Here is a 14918-nt window from a genome sequence, read left to right on the forward strand (position 1 = left end):
TCTATAAATTATGAGTCTATAAATACAATAAAACTAAATTATGAGTCTATAAATACAATAAAACTAAATCATTTTATGTTTTATAGTGCGTAACTTGAGAATATAAGAGAAATATAAGTAAAACATATAGTATAAATGACAATGATAAAGAAATACAAATGGGAAAACATATCATGCCAAAGATTTGGTTAGAATAATTTTACATAATAAGGGGAGTCCTTAGTGAGTTAAATAATGTGCACAGTTTAAACACACCAATAGACTAGACTTTGGAATTCAAAATGTAAGTAGAAGAGTATAGTTTTAGAAGAAAAGAACATGTACCCAAATGGAAAGCTAAAGAAATATATACATTGCAAAAAGATTATTCGGAAAGAATGTAAAGGTAATCTTTAATAACGAATTGCATTTTTATGAATAAAGGGAATCTATGGTGTGGAAGCAGTTTTTCTTATTCTATCTAGTAAAAAAAAAATAGGTGTGTAACAAGGGTTGTTGCAAGTGGTACCATAGTTGTAGGTTACAACATTGGGCCCTCTATGGGTTCTAAAATGAAACATTATTTTCTATGTGATATATAGATAATCAAACAATTGTTAAAGATTTGAAGTATGGATGAAAGAAAAATTGGACAAAATTTCGTAGCGTCACCTAGGGAAGGTGAGGAGCATAATACTAAACTTGGAATGAAGGAATGAGGAATTAGTAATACACATAATCATGAATCTAAAATCCTAAAAGTAGTTTGTATCTTGAAGGAAGATTTAGATAGTATTAAAGCCAATAAAAAAAATTGTCCAAAGCAACGTATGAACAAAAAAATAATGGCTACATACTTAGGAAATTGGAAGGAAATAGAGGTAGTAGAAAGACTGGAAAAAATCATAGGAAATATATCGAAGTGAATTTACTAGCACAAATGAGTCTATAACTTCTAACAAAAGTTAAACACTTGGGTTTGATGAAAAGGGGGAACAAAAATATAATAGTAGTACCTCTATGTCAAAAGAAGACATTAGGGGAATTCTGAGGTCTAAGATGGGCTTCCTAAAATATTTATATAATAATATTGAAAATAATAAAATAAAATTAGATTACATCATCAAATTTTAGAGGGGAAAAAGAAAAAACTATTTTTTCAACTTTTATTTTCAACTTATCTCCCTATGAGTTTAATCAAATTTTGAGCAGCAACACTTGTTGGATGAAGAATTGGATTCCTCATCTAAGGAGTACCCATGTTCCATACTCTTGATGAATCTCTGTACATGAAAAATGAGAAATATATGAAAAATGTGATTGTGGTCACGTTTTTCAATATATTTCTCGTTTTTCATATAAAAAGGATTATCGAAAGTATGCAACATGTGTACCCCTTGGATGAGAAATAAAAATTTTCATCCAGCAAATACTCCAGTTCGAAATTTGTGCAAAGCCTTAGGGAGATAATTTGGTAATATGTGTTAAAAAGGTAGTTTTATTATTTTTTAAACTTTTTACTTTTTTACTCCAAAAATGATGAATCATCCCCCATGGTTGACATCATCATATTGAATCTTATTAGTTCTTATAAAGTTTATTTTGGTTGTACATTTTTAATAGGAGGACCATTTTGGATCTCAAAATTCCCCTAATGAAAAGTCTACATCTTAGGTGCAAGGGGAATTCAAAATGATAAGACCTCCAAAATTTGATGAAGAATCCAAATAAGGGGTAGAAGCTTGGCTCTTGAATATGTCAAAGTATTTTGAGTTCTATAATTACCCAAGCAACTTGAAGGTCAGATTGGCTACACACCAGGTAACTAGTGAAGAAGCCTTATGGTGGGGGGAAAATAAATACATAAAGATAATTATAAGCAAAAATTTGACATGAAATATATTTGAAAGAGAATTTAAAAAGAAATACTTAACAAAAAGATATTTGATGGCAAGGCTAGAGAGTTCCATAAGATAAGGTTGAGACAATCAACCATGGATGAATTTGTAAGCAAATTCATGAGTATGTTGAGATATGTAACATACTTGAAAGAAGAAAAGACAAAATAAAAAAGGTTCATTAGTTTCTTCCTTTTTCATACAGGCCAAACATGATTTAATTTGACAATCCAATAACCGTGGATAAAACTATATGGAAGTAAAAATTGTGTTTCAACTAGAAAAAAATTTGACAGTTCTAAAGGTTTGATAACTAATAAAAATGAAAATTTCAATGCTAAGAAAAAGGGGTTTATGAAGCCTACCTTTTCCAATACTTTTAGAGGAAAATAAGGGGGAAACTATAGTAGAAGTGTAAATCAACAAAAAAACTTAAGACAAAAAATTGGGAAAGGAACATGAATGGGAATGAATTTTGGTGAATCAACTATGCCACCAATCAAGTGTTGGGGCTACAAAGAGAACCATTTTTGGAGGGGCTACCCACAAAATCCTATGAATAAGAAAGCAACATTAAAAAACATGCAAGAAGCTTCTATAGTTAATGATATTGCTTGCCATATTCCCAAGACTAGCCTTGGTCGTAGACGGAGACAAGTACATCACCAATCCACTATGGTGGAAATCAAAGGTAAAATTTTTGAGAAAATTTTGATTGTGTTAATTGAAATTGGTTCTACGTTAAGTTATATTTCTCTTACTACAATTGAAAAAGGTGGACTTATAAAAGGAAATAATAATAAGCCATGGTCAATACATGATGCAGGAGCGTTCAATCCAAGAGAAAATCATTGTGTTTTAGTAGACATAGGGGGGTCATTTGTTTTAAAGAAGTTGAATTCCTAAGTGTTGAATTAATGTAGTATTTAGGCTTTTGAGTGAGTAGGATAGGAATTAATTAGATAATGTGAGATATTTTGTAAATGCTCTCGAATGAAGGAGAACATGAGTGGTTAATAATGACGAGAGAGTTAGAAGTCAATTATAACTCTTAAGGTAGTTTCATGATTCGAGGAAATAGAGAGGATTCTTAGGGATTAACTAGAGTTAGAAGTGGACATAGAGGACATTTAGGAGTCAGTTCAGTAGATTAAGGATCTGAACTAGAATTAGTTCAATAGAACCTTTTTGGTATAAATATAAGCCTACAGGGAAAGTGTAAAGGAAGGAGGCCACTGATATTGAAGACCAGGCCTAAGAGACAGAGAGTCTCGATATGTAATCAGTTGTTCATATTTATATATACAAAGGTTTATTCCAGAACTATATAGATGTGTGAAATGAATATTGAATGATTGAATTACATGTAAGTTGTGTATTCTGTAACAAAGATTACACGCAGAATTCTATGGAACTACACAGAGGAGGAAAATGATTCAGAGGAATCATAATGGGTCATTGAATCCAATTAGAGATTCAAAGTAACGCTCTGAAGAGGCAGTGATGTGGGAATTCGCAGAGTTAAACTCAGAGAAAGTTGAGCAACAGAAGAGAAGAATACCAAAACCCTGAAGAAAAACCCGAAACCATAAAACACTAAAGAAATGAATTAAATTCAAAGCAAAGGGACGAATGAAGAGGTGAGTTGTCGATGCATAGGAACCATTGGATCTTGGAGATCGATGGATGAGGTTGTCAGATGATAAGCGCCCAAGATTAAATCACGTAGATTGGAATGAAGGCATGAACATTGGAGATTAACCAAAAGCGCTAGTGGAAGAGGAATCCAAAGGAGTCGTCGCAGCCATCGATGGTTGAAGATCTATGGTCATTGAGTGCAAACAAGTCTGAATGTTAACCAAGAAGAAAGGCAGGTTTATAAGCAGAAGTGGTATTTCGGGCGAGGTAGAAACCATTAGTGTTATTGAAGGGTGAGCACCTGATTCCACTAACCAAACGACACGTAGTAGCGAGGAGGAGAGAGGAAACCGCTTTATTGGGTGGCTAATTCCTGTGCCCGTTGTCTACCTGAAATCGTTGTGAACCATCATATCCATTGAGTGCAGATTGAAGGTGGAGGATGGTTGCACAAGTTTGATTGATCTGACTAAGTGACAACCATTGGATCAAGCGCCAGATCAACGGTCCTGATTTGATCGAAGATTGAAGAAATGAAGGAGCAGTGCTGCAGAAATGGATTGGAAGTGCGGACCCGATGATAATTATAGTTGCGGGTGAATGGTTTTCGAATTCCATTTGAAGCGCTCCATCGGGTTTTTCCCATGTATTCCGATAGAGTTGAAGTTCTGGTTAAAAGGTAAGCTTATGTGTATTCCTATTAGAAAGGGGTATAATAGAAATAATGTGTGGATAAGGTTTATGGGTTATGTTTACACATAACCAAAGTTAAGAGTGGGAAGGTTAGATATATATATATATATATATATATATTTGTGTGTGTGTGTGTGTGTGTGGCTAAGGGTTAATGAAGGTTTATGAGGGTGAATGAGTCTCGATAAAAAGGAAAGAATGGATTAAGGGTTAGACTTGGTTAGTCTATAAATTAATCTGGAGAGATTAAGTAAGGGGCCTTAACCATATCCTAAATGAAGATTTGACTCCTTATAGAGTTAAAATTCATGGGAAAATGTGCTTATGCATTTTACATGCATACTGTGGCTGTAAGCGGGGGTAACCCTGCATCGTTTCGTATCAGAGCATAATTGTAATTGAAACAATTAGTGTTAAAACAGAACAAAGAAATTCTATGTGAAAGAATTGAGAACAAGTTATGTTTTAAGATGTTTATGCAGGCAAGGAAGGATCACACTCTAATATGATAGAAAGTATGCACATAGAGATTATGTGTAGAAAAACTTGCAAATGCAAGAAACAAAGGACAATCCATTCAAGGTACAGGTGGAATGGTGGAACAAGATCATATAGAGATATTGAAGGTGAGGTGATATGTTATGTTTTGATTTGATTGGAGAATGTGTGTTTCTACATTGATGCACAGATAACAACAAAAGAAGGTGAGAAGGTTGCAACATCTATAGCAGGGAGTGCCTGAATTGGTTCCAGAGGAAAGAACCAAAGAAATGCTAAGAGATTGAGCTTAGAGGAGAGAAGCTTAGTAAAGCATGTGTAGCAAGAAGGAGACTTGTTACTACAGATGTATTGTTGTAGATCAAAAAGGCGATTCCACAGAGGCTGTGGGTAGAATTGCCAAGGTAATGAAGGAAGCTAGTAAGACTTTCTAAGTGAAAGAAGAGGTGGTCAGAACCAAGTATTTCATTGTGATTGAAATACAAGAGGACAATTATGTTCTTAGAATATGTAGAAGAGTTGAAGCCTAGAAGGAGTAGAGAGAAGTGCTCAAAGGAGGTTCCAGAGATAGAGAACCAAGTGCTTGCCAAAATACCAAGTACAGAGGAAAGCTTGGTGAAGTAAGTTGCAACAAGGAGGACTTGTTGTTGCAAAGGCTTTAATGCAACTCATAGTGAGTGATTAAGGAGCTCATGAAGATAGAGAAGAAGAAGATGGCTATTGTTAGTCATAGAAGAGGTTCTAGGAAGACCACAACAGAAGAAAGATGAAGAAAGAGGATGCCAAGGCAAATGGCAAGAGGATGAGTCAAGAGGAAATTGACAACGAAATTGTAGAGATGAAAGGACAACTCGATGTATTGATGATGATACTAGAGGAAAGCCAGAGACAAGGTTGCGTCTTGAGGAAGAAGGCAATGAAATGGCATAAGTTGAAGAGAAGGATATAACAAAGGCAAGTAAGGTGGTTGATGGAAAAACTCAAAGAATCTGAGTTGGAAATGAAAATGGAAGTGTCCATTTGTGAAGCAGAACAGGGTGAATTTCTGAGCAGAAATTAAAACTTGAAGACTGAAACTTCAAGTGAGACCAAAAGGTTACATGATCTTAAATCTGACAATTTGTGTATATTTGCAGGTGAAACATGTAGAGAAGGACAATTTGTTGATATTGTCACAAGGGAGGAAGAAGACAAGCAGAATCTAAATTTTGTTCTAGAAGAAGATGAGATAGATAGGTCTCATATATAGTTGGGGAAATATATCAAGCAACCAAGTGAAGGGCTTGAGGAGATTGAAGAGGATATCACTGAATAATTTCTGAGTCATAAAGAGAACTTGGAATAGCAAGGAGATATGATGGTTGAAACGTCAAGTGGGACCATAAGGTCTTATGTTTTTAAAATTGATAGTTTGTCTATGGATGTAACAAATGCAGGAGAATATTAATGCAGATGGTGAGACAAGGATAGCTCTTGGAGAAGGTAAACAACGAGATATTAAAGGAAAACTAGAAGAAGAGACTATGTTTACTGAAAACATAGAAAAGGATCATTATCTCATCATGATGATAGGAAAAGTGGAAATAACCATGGAAGTCGTTGAGACAATCAGTAAAAAAAAAAAAGGCATCTACTGAAAGATGTTAAGAAGGAAGAAACTTATGCAAAGGATTTAACCTTGGGAGAAAGGACATCTGATGATTGGTCATTAACAAAGGAGGGTTTTGCAAAGGATGAGCAAACTTTTGAATCTGTCAAAAGTATGGAAAAGTATCTTTCAGAAGATGAATACTCTGTAGTAAAGGATAAGGGAGAATATCTCTTGAATGAGGAAGGCAATGACTTATTGCAGTAGAAAGAACTTAGTAATGAAACTGTTACAACACAGGGACAATTTCTTGTGGGAAAAAGAGATGAAGTTCAGTTTGAAGAACTAATATGTGAAACAACAGTTGAAATTGTTGAGCCTTGTAATTTTCAAACTGACAATTCATTTATAAATGCAAGGATTATAAGTGATGATGAAGTACTTGCGAAGTGTCACAGAGAAATTGCATTGCTAGATTATTTGCTGGGAAATTCAGAGTACGACAGTGAGATTGCAGAGCAAGGAGTTCACTATAGTAGACAAGAGCAGAAAGACATCATTAGAGCAGATGATGTAGAGGAGAGACTAGTTGACAGTCTCATGAATTCTTTCGAGAATTCAAAATAGCATACTGATGTGTTGACAGAGGATAAAGAAACAGAGCAACAAGCTAAATTGTTGCCAAAGGAAGATAAGGCACAGAAGCCTTATGCTTTTTATTTTAACAAGTGTTTTGTGAGTGCGTGTTTAGTTGCAGATGCTGGAGGAAATTTGGCAGAGGTGAGCAGCCAAATAAAAATGAAAGAAGAAGATTCTATGGAAGAATTTAATCCATGGAGTAGAGATACTCAATTACTGGAGAGAATACTGGAAAGTCATGATTTAGTGTAGACATAAATAATTATGAAAGAGGGTAAGGATGAAAGGGAGGCAGTAAGCGTAGGAGTCAAAGAAAAATTTGGAGCAAGAGCAAGAGAAATGTCTACAATTGTAGCAAGGGAAAAAGTGGAACAAAAAGTAAACCAACAACTACAAAGTGAAAGTAACCGAGAACAGTTTGAAGAGTTAGTGGACAGTAGTAACAACCTGAAGCAAAGAGAAAAAGTAAGAAGTAAGAGGCAGAATATGGACCAGTCTAAGGATGAACTGGAGATAGAGATTGAATAAATATGGTAGTTGATGATAAAACAGTCCATGTGGAGCAAATTGATAGTAGCAAGAAGCATGATCAATCAGAACTTGAACCTGATTGACAAGGAGTGGAAGATGAAATAGAATATAGCAGACATATAACAACAACAACAAAGGTGCAAGGCATTTGGGCAACTACAAAGTAAAGTTTGGGACCCTGGAGGTTTTCTACCAACTTATAAAGACACATGATCAGGAGATCATGAATATTTTCTACTTTGGGAGTCTAGTGAAGGAGCATTCAACCCAAGAGAAAATCATTGTATTTTAGTAGACATAATGGGGTCATGTGTTTTAAGGAAGTTGGATTCCTAAGTGTTGAATTAATGTAATATTTAGGCTTTTGAGTGAGTAAGATAGGAATTAATTAGATAATGTGAGATATTTTGTAAATTCTCTCGAATTAAGGAGAACATGAGTTGTTAATAATGACAAGAGATTTACAAGTAAATTATAACTCTTAAGGTAGTTTCAAGATTCGAGGAACTAGAGAGGATTCTTAAGGATTAACTGGAGTTAGAAGTGGACGTAGAGGACATTTAGGATTCAATTCAGTAGATTAAGGATCTGAACCAAAATTAGTTCAACAGAACCTTTATGGTATAAATATAAGCCTACAGGCAAAGTGTAAAGGAAGGAGGCCACTGATATCGAAGACCAGGCCTAAGAGACATAGAGTCTTGATATGTAATCAGTTGTTTATATTTATATATACAAAGGTTTATTCCAGAACTATATAGATGTGTGAAATGAATATTGAATGATTGAATTACATGTAAGTTTTGTATTCTGTAACAGAGGTTGCAGGCAGAGTTCTATGGAACTATACAGAGGAGGAAAATGATTCAGAGGAATCATAATGGGTCATTGAATCCAATTATAGATTTAGAGTAATGCTCTATAGAGGCAATGATGTGGGAATTCATAGAGTTAAGCTCAGAGAAAATTGAGTAGTGGAAGAGCAGAAGGTCGAAACCACAAAAAACTGAAAAGATGAATTAAAGTCAAAGCAAAGGGATGAACGAAGAGGCAAGTCATCGATGCACAGGAACCGTTGGATCATGGAGATCAACAAACGAGGTTGTCAGATAATAAGCAACCAATATTAAATTTCTTATATTGGAATCAAGGAATGCACTGTGGAGATTAGCCAGAAGCGTTGGTCGAAGAGGAATCTAGAGGAGCCATCGCAGCCATTGATGGTTGAAGATCTACGGTCATCGGGCACGAACAAGTCCAAACGTTAACCAAGAAGAAAGGAATGTTTATAAGAAGAAGTGATATTTCAGGCGAGGTAGAAACCATAAGTGGTATTGAAGGGTGAGCACTCAATTCCACTAACCAAGCAACACATAGCAACGAGGAGGAGAGAGGAAACTACTTTATTGGGTGGTTAATTCCTGTGGTTGTTTTCTACCCGAAATCATTGTGAACCGTCAGATCCATTAAGTGTAAATTGACAGTGGAGGATTGTTGCACAAGTTTGATTGATCAGGCTAAGCGACAACCGTTAGATCGAGCACCATATTAATGATCCTGATTTGATCGAAGATTGGAGAAAGGAAGGAGTAGTGGTGCGGAAATGGCTTGGGAGTGCGGACCCGACAATAATTATAGTTGTAGGTGAATGGTTTTTGAAGTCTAGTTTAAGCACTCAGTTGGGTTTTTCCCATGTATTTCGATAGAGTTGAAGTTCCAATTAAAAGGTAAGCTTATGTGTATTTCTATTAAAAAGGGGTATAATAGAAATAATGCGTGGATAAGGTTTATGGGTTAAGTTTACACATAACCAAAGTTAAGAGTGGGAAGGTTATATATATATGCAGCTAAGGGTTAATGAAGGTTTATGAGGGTGAATGAGTCCCGATAGAAAGGAAAGGATGGATTAAGGGTTAGACTTGGTTAGTCTATAAATTATTCTGCAGAGATTAAGAAAGGGGCCTTAACCATATTCTAAATGAAGATTTGACTCCTTAGAGAGTTAAAATTCCTGGGACAAATGTGCTTATGCATTTTACATGCATACTATGGGTGTAAGCGGGGGTAACCTTGCATCATACAATTGGCCACTAGAGCTAAAAGAAAGTTACTTAAATAAGTAAATATTTTTCATTAGATTTAAATGGAATAAATAATAAATTAAATCTCAACATTCTACCAATAGGGTCTTATGATGTTCTCGTTGGTATGGATTGGTTAGAACCACATAGTGTTACAAAAAAATCTCACAAAAAGATAGAAAAGATAGATCAATGCCTTAGAATTTAGCCTCTTCAAGGGGGCAACCTCCTTTACATTACACAAATGAATGATTCCTTGATGATTCAAATGACAAAACCTCCTTTCTATATATAGGAGTCTAAGGAGCCACAATATAACCCAACCGACCTAACAATAATAATATAAAGGCACAAAAATAACAATAGAGGGATTCTATGGGGCATAGTAATAATAATATGGGGACAATAGGGGCACAAAAATATTAATAAAGGATACAACTACAATAGTAATGGGGTAATCACTAGTATTATAGGGACCTAACATGCCCCTCTCCTTCAAAAAAGTGTTGTCCTCAACACTTGAATAGTTCTGGATGCTTCTGTATAAAATTATCATCCTCCCATGTGGAATCTTCAGCGGATAAGTTCTTCCACTTGATGAGATACTCTAAAATTGATCACTTTCGTAGCTGTTGAGTTCTTGTTTCTATGACTGCTTCTGGTTCCAATATAATTTTTCCTTCCTTGTCAAGTTGTGGCAATATTGTTTGAACTGGGAGCTTGTCACCTATAACCTTCTTTAAACATGAAACATGGAAAACTAGGTGTGCTCGAGAAGCTGCAGGAAGCTCCAATTTGTATGCCATAGTACTAATCTTTTGCAACACCTTGTATGGACCATAATACTTTGGTGATAATTTATTATCCTTCTTAGCTTCCTTGAGGGAAATTTGTTTATATGGTTATAACTGTAGGAATACCCAATCACCTACATCAAAACTTATTTTGCTGTGATGTTGATCTGCCTATTGTTTCATTCTATTCTACACCAACATGAGGTTATCCTTTAAGAGTTGGAGGACTTGTTGTTCATGCTCGATGTGATGTTCCACTACTTGAACCTTAGAATTTTCTCTTAAATATGATGTGATGGATGGTGGCTGATATCCATAAAGTGCCATAAATGGGGTCATTTTTGTTGTTGTATGGAAGGAAGTGTTATACCACCATTCAGCCAGAGGCAACCATTTGACCCATTGTGTCTGTTTATCAGATACAACGCAACAAATATATCCTTCCAAACATTTGTTTACTATCTCATTTTTCCCATCAGATTGAGGATGATAAGATGAGCTATGAGCTAACTGTGTATCGAGACAAGAAAATAATTCTATCCAAAAATCTCCAGTGCAAATGGGATCTCTGTCACTTACAATAATCTTTGGGTCTCCATGTAGCTTTTGAATTGTTTCCATAAATGCAGTAGAAATTGTACTGGCTTTAAATGGATGTAATAATGCACAAAAGTGTTCATACTTGGTAAGTCTATCAACTACTACCACGATGACACTCTTTCCCTCAGACTTGGGTAAACCTATGATAAAATCCATTGAAACCTCGTCCCAATGTTGGCTTGGAATGGATAAAGGTTGTAATAGACCCAGGGTCTTAATTTTTTCAACTTTGTTTTGTTGGAAAACCAAACATTCCACCACAAACTTTTGAATATCCGATTTAAGGCCATCCCCAAAAAAATCCTTCTTGACCCTGTGGTAGGTTTTTAAAAATCTTGAGTGCCCTCCTAAGGGAGAAGTGTGCAATTCCATAAGAATATTTTGTTTGAGTTGGGAATTCTTATGGAGGTATAAGTGATCTTTGTACCATAACGAATCATTTTTCCAACTAAATGTATCAGATGTACTAGAATCTTTTTGTAACTACCAAATAAGTGCCCACACTTCTTCATCACTCTTCCATTCCTCCCATGCTTCATTTATCCAATCTAGTTGGATAATAGAAATGGCGCACAATGCTTCCACATCCTCATCCTTTCTTGAGAGTGCATTTGCCACCACATTTTTCTTGCCTTTTTGTAGATGATTTGAAAGTCATAACCCAACATCTTTGTGACCCACTTTTGTTGTTCTTCAAAGGATAATCTTTGTTCCAAAAAGTATTTAAGGCTATCATGATCTGTTTTTACCTTGAATTGTCTTCCCATTAGGTAGGGTCACCATTTCTTAAGTGCATTTAGTATTGCCAACATTTCATTCTCATAAATAGCTTTGTGTAAAAACTTTCCCTTGACTGGACGACTTTCAAAAGCAATGGGTCTTTCATACTGCACTAAAACAACACCAATTCCATTTCCTGAAGCATCACATTCCACAATAAAGGTTTTTGTGAAGTCTAGTGTAACTAAGACTGGTGCTTGGCACATTGCCTTTTTAAGATGTTCGAAGGCCTTCGTTGCTTCTGGAGTCCATGAAAATGCATCTTTCTTCAATAATGTTGTTAGAGGTGCTACTACTCTCCCATAATTCTTAACAAACTGCGATAATACCCTGTCAACTTGAGAAATCCTCGCAGATGCTTTATGGATGTGAGGATTTTCCATTCCTTAATGGCTTTAATTTTTCTAGGGTCTACCTTAACTCCTTCATGAGATACAATATGACCCAGATATTCCACCTCTTATACTCCAAAGAAACATTTGGATCTTTTTGCATATACCAGTTTCTCCTCCAATAGTTGTAGCACCCTGTCAACATGTTCAACATGATCCTTCCAAGACTTGTTGTAGATTAGTATATCATCAAAAAATACTAACACAAATTTTCTAAGGAAGGGTTTGAAAATGGAATTCATCAAACCTTGAAATGTAGAAAGTGCATTGGTAAGGCCAAAATGCATGACCAAAAATTCATAATGACCCTCATGAGTTCTAAATGTTGTTTTCGAAATGTCTTCAGTCTTCATTCTGATTTGATGATATCCTGAATGAAGATCCAACTTGGTGAGGTAAATTGATCCATGCAATTCATCCAATAATTCATCAATGACATGAACGGGAAACTTATCTTTAATAGTGAGCTTGTTGAGCTCCCTATAATCCGGACACATGCGCCATGATCCATCCTTCTTGTGCACCAATACTACTGGAGCTGAGAAAGAACTTTGACTAGGTTGAATTGTACTAGCCTCTAGCATTTATGCAACCATACGTTCAATTTCACTCTGTTGGGCATAGGGATATCTGTACAACCTGATGTTTGGAGGAATACTTCCTGGAATCAAATTAATAGCATGATCATGATCACGAATAGGTGGGATACCTTTGGGAAACTCAAATACCTTGGAATGATTGTCCAAGACGTTTTGGAGATCTAGAGAAATAGATGATTTCGATGTGAAAACATCTAGCGAACATAATTGTGCAATTACACTTCTTTGTTCCTTTTTAGAAGATTTTTCATACCTTTAGAGCTGATTATCTTTCCCGGTTTCCCTGCAATACCCCTTAATTCAACTTCCTTTCCTTCTGCCTAAAATTTCCTGAAAAGTTCTTGAAAATTAAAAGCTATTGTACCCAAGGATTGTAGCCATTGGACTCCTAGTACAACATCATCACCTCCCATTAGAATGGAAAGCATTGGGCTATTCAATACATATTCTCCCATGGATAGCTTGATATTATGGCACTTTCTAGAGCAATTTATTGTTCCTCCATTTGCAACCATCACTTGACACTCTGGTGTTGTATATAGGAAGCAATTTAATTCTTTTGCTACCTTACAATGAATAAAATTATGGATACTTCCTGAATCAATCAACACTATTACCTTTTTCTTCTTGATTTGTCCTTCTATCTTGATGGTTTGAGGAGTGGTAATTCCAGCCAATGCATTATAAGATATGGTTGGATTCATTTCTTCTTTATCTAGGCTTTGTTCCTGGACTATATCCTCTTCTTTTGACTTGTCTTGCTCCTTTTCTTCTTCCTCTTCACAATCTATGTATAATAATTTATTCTCAACACACTTATGACCTTTAGTGTATTTGCTATCACAACTGTAACAAAGCCCTTTTCTTCTTTTTTCTTCCAATTGTTGTGGTGTCAACCTCATAGGTTGTGGAAGACTAGGGGCAACAACACTTCCATCTTTATAGTTGTGAGTGGTATGCTTCGTGGTTGCCATAATTTTGTTTTCCATTTTTCTTGCTAACCCGAATGCCTTCTCTAATGAATCAGGTTCCCAAATGTGAACATCATGTTGGATATTATCCTTGAAAGTCCCTATGAACACATCAATCCTATGCTCCTCTGGAATATTTTTTACCCTTATGTTCAATTTTTGGAACTCCTATATGTGCTCCATTATTTACCCTTTTGTTTGAGACTTATCAATTGGCTAAAAAAAGTGTTTCTTTTTTTATCCTCATAATGTGTTGTCAATTCTTCTGTAAAATTTTCCCAAGAGATAATTTGTTCATGAGAGAAAAGCCATTGATACCATACAAACTGATTTGGTTCCAAATATAAAGTTGCAATAGGTACCTTTTGTGTGTTTTGCACATTATTGAGATCGAAAAATTGCTCCATCTGTAATATCCATGTTTTGGGATCCTTACCATCAAAATTCCTCATATCGATTTTTGGAATATGGTGGGTCTTTGATCCAACATTAGAGTCTATGAAATCATGATTAACATTTCTTTTGTTTGCATCATGAGTTTCCTTTACTACCCTTTCACCATTAGTAAGTATTTCTTGTAGAAAATTTGTCAAATTTGTCTTCAAATCTATCTTCAAATCATCAATCTTAGCTTCCACGCCCTTTATCTTAGATTCCACGCCATTTATCTTAGCTTCTTTTAGCTTTTGTGAGATTGAAATTTTTTGCACTTGGTCTTGTAATTTTGATATATCATGTAGCATTTCATCCTCTTCTTCATGATTCATGCTAGAGCTTTTAGGTTGCTTACTAGGTGTTTGCATTTTTTTTCTTGGGGCATCAGTTACTGATAATAATTCTCTACTATGCCCTTTGAATTCCTTCAAAATAATTTTTCAAACCAAGCTTAAGAAAAAATTTAAAAATATCTACACACCTTTTTTCACTTTGTAGGAGCTCAATATTGCCTCTGATGTATCTCTGTAATTTCAAATCATCTAGTTGTGAAATTGTGACCGGTAGTATCCCTTTGTGTCCTCTTTCCAATGCCACCAGTCTGATCCCAATTGGATTCTCCAAGGAAGAGTTATGCTAAATCTCCCACAGTGACCTGATTATAGACTAGTTCAAAAGAGTGAAATTTTACGACATACCACCTGTCCCTGTTTTGTACTTTGGCTCTTAACATATATACAAGGAACTAGAGTCTATCCTCTTTTTGTACCTTCTTACGAAATTTCAATCTGATTCTCAGAGA

Source organism: Pinus tabuliformis, chromosome 9 (genome assembly GCF_031772625.1).
Source record: "Pinus tabuliformis cultivar Carrire ecotype Pingquan chromosome 9, CPIR1, whole genome shotgun sequence".
Taxonomy (NCBI): domain Eukaryota; kingdom Viridiplantae; phylum Streptophyta; class Pinopsida; order Pinales; family Pinaceae; genus Pinus; species Pinus tabuliformis.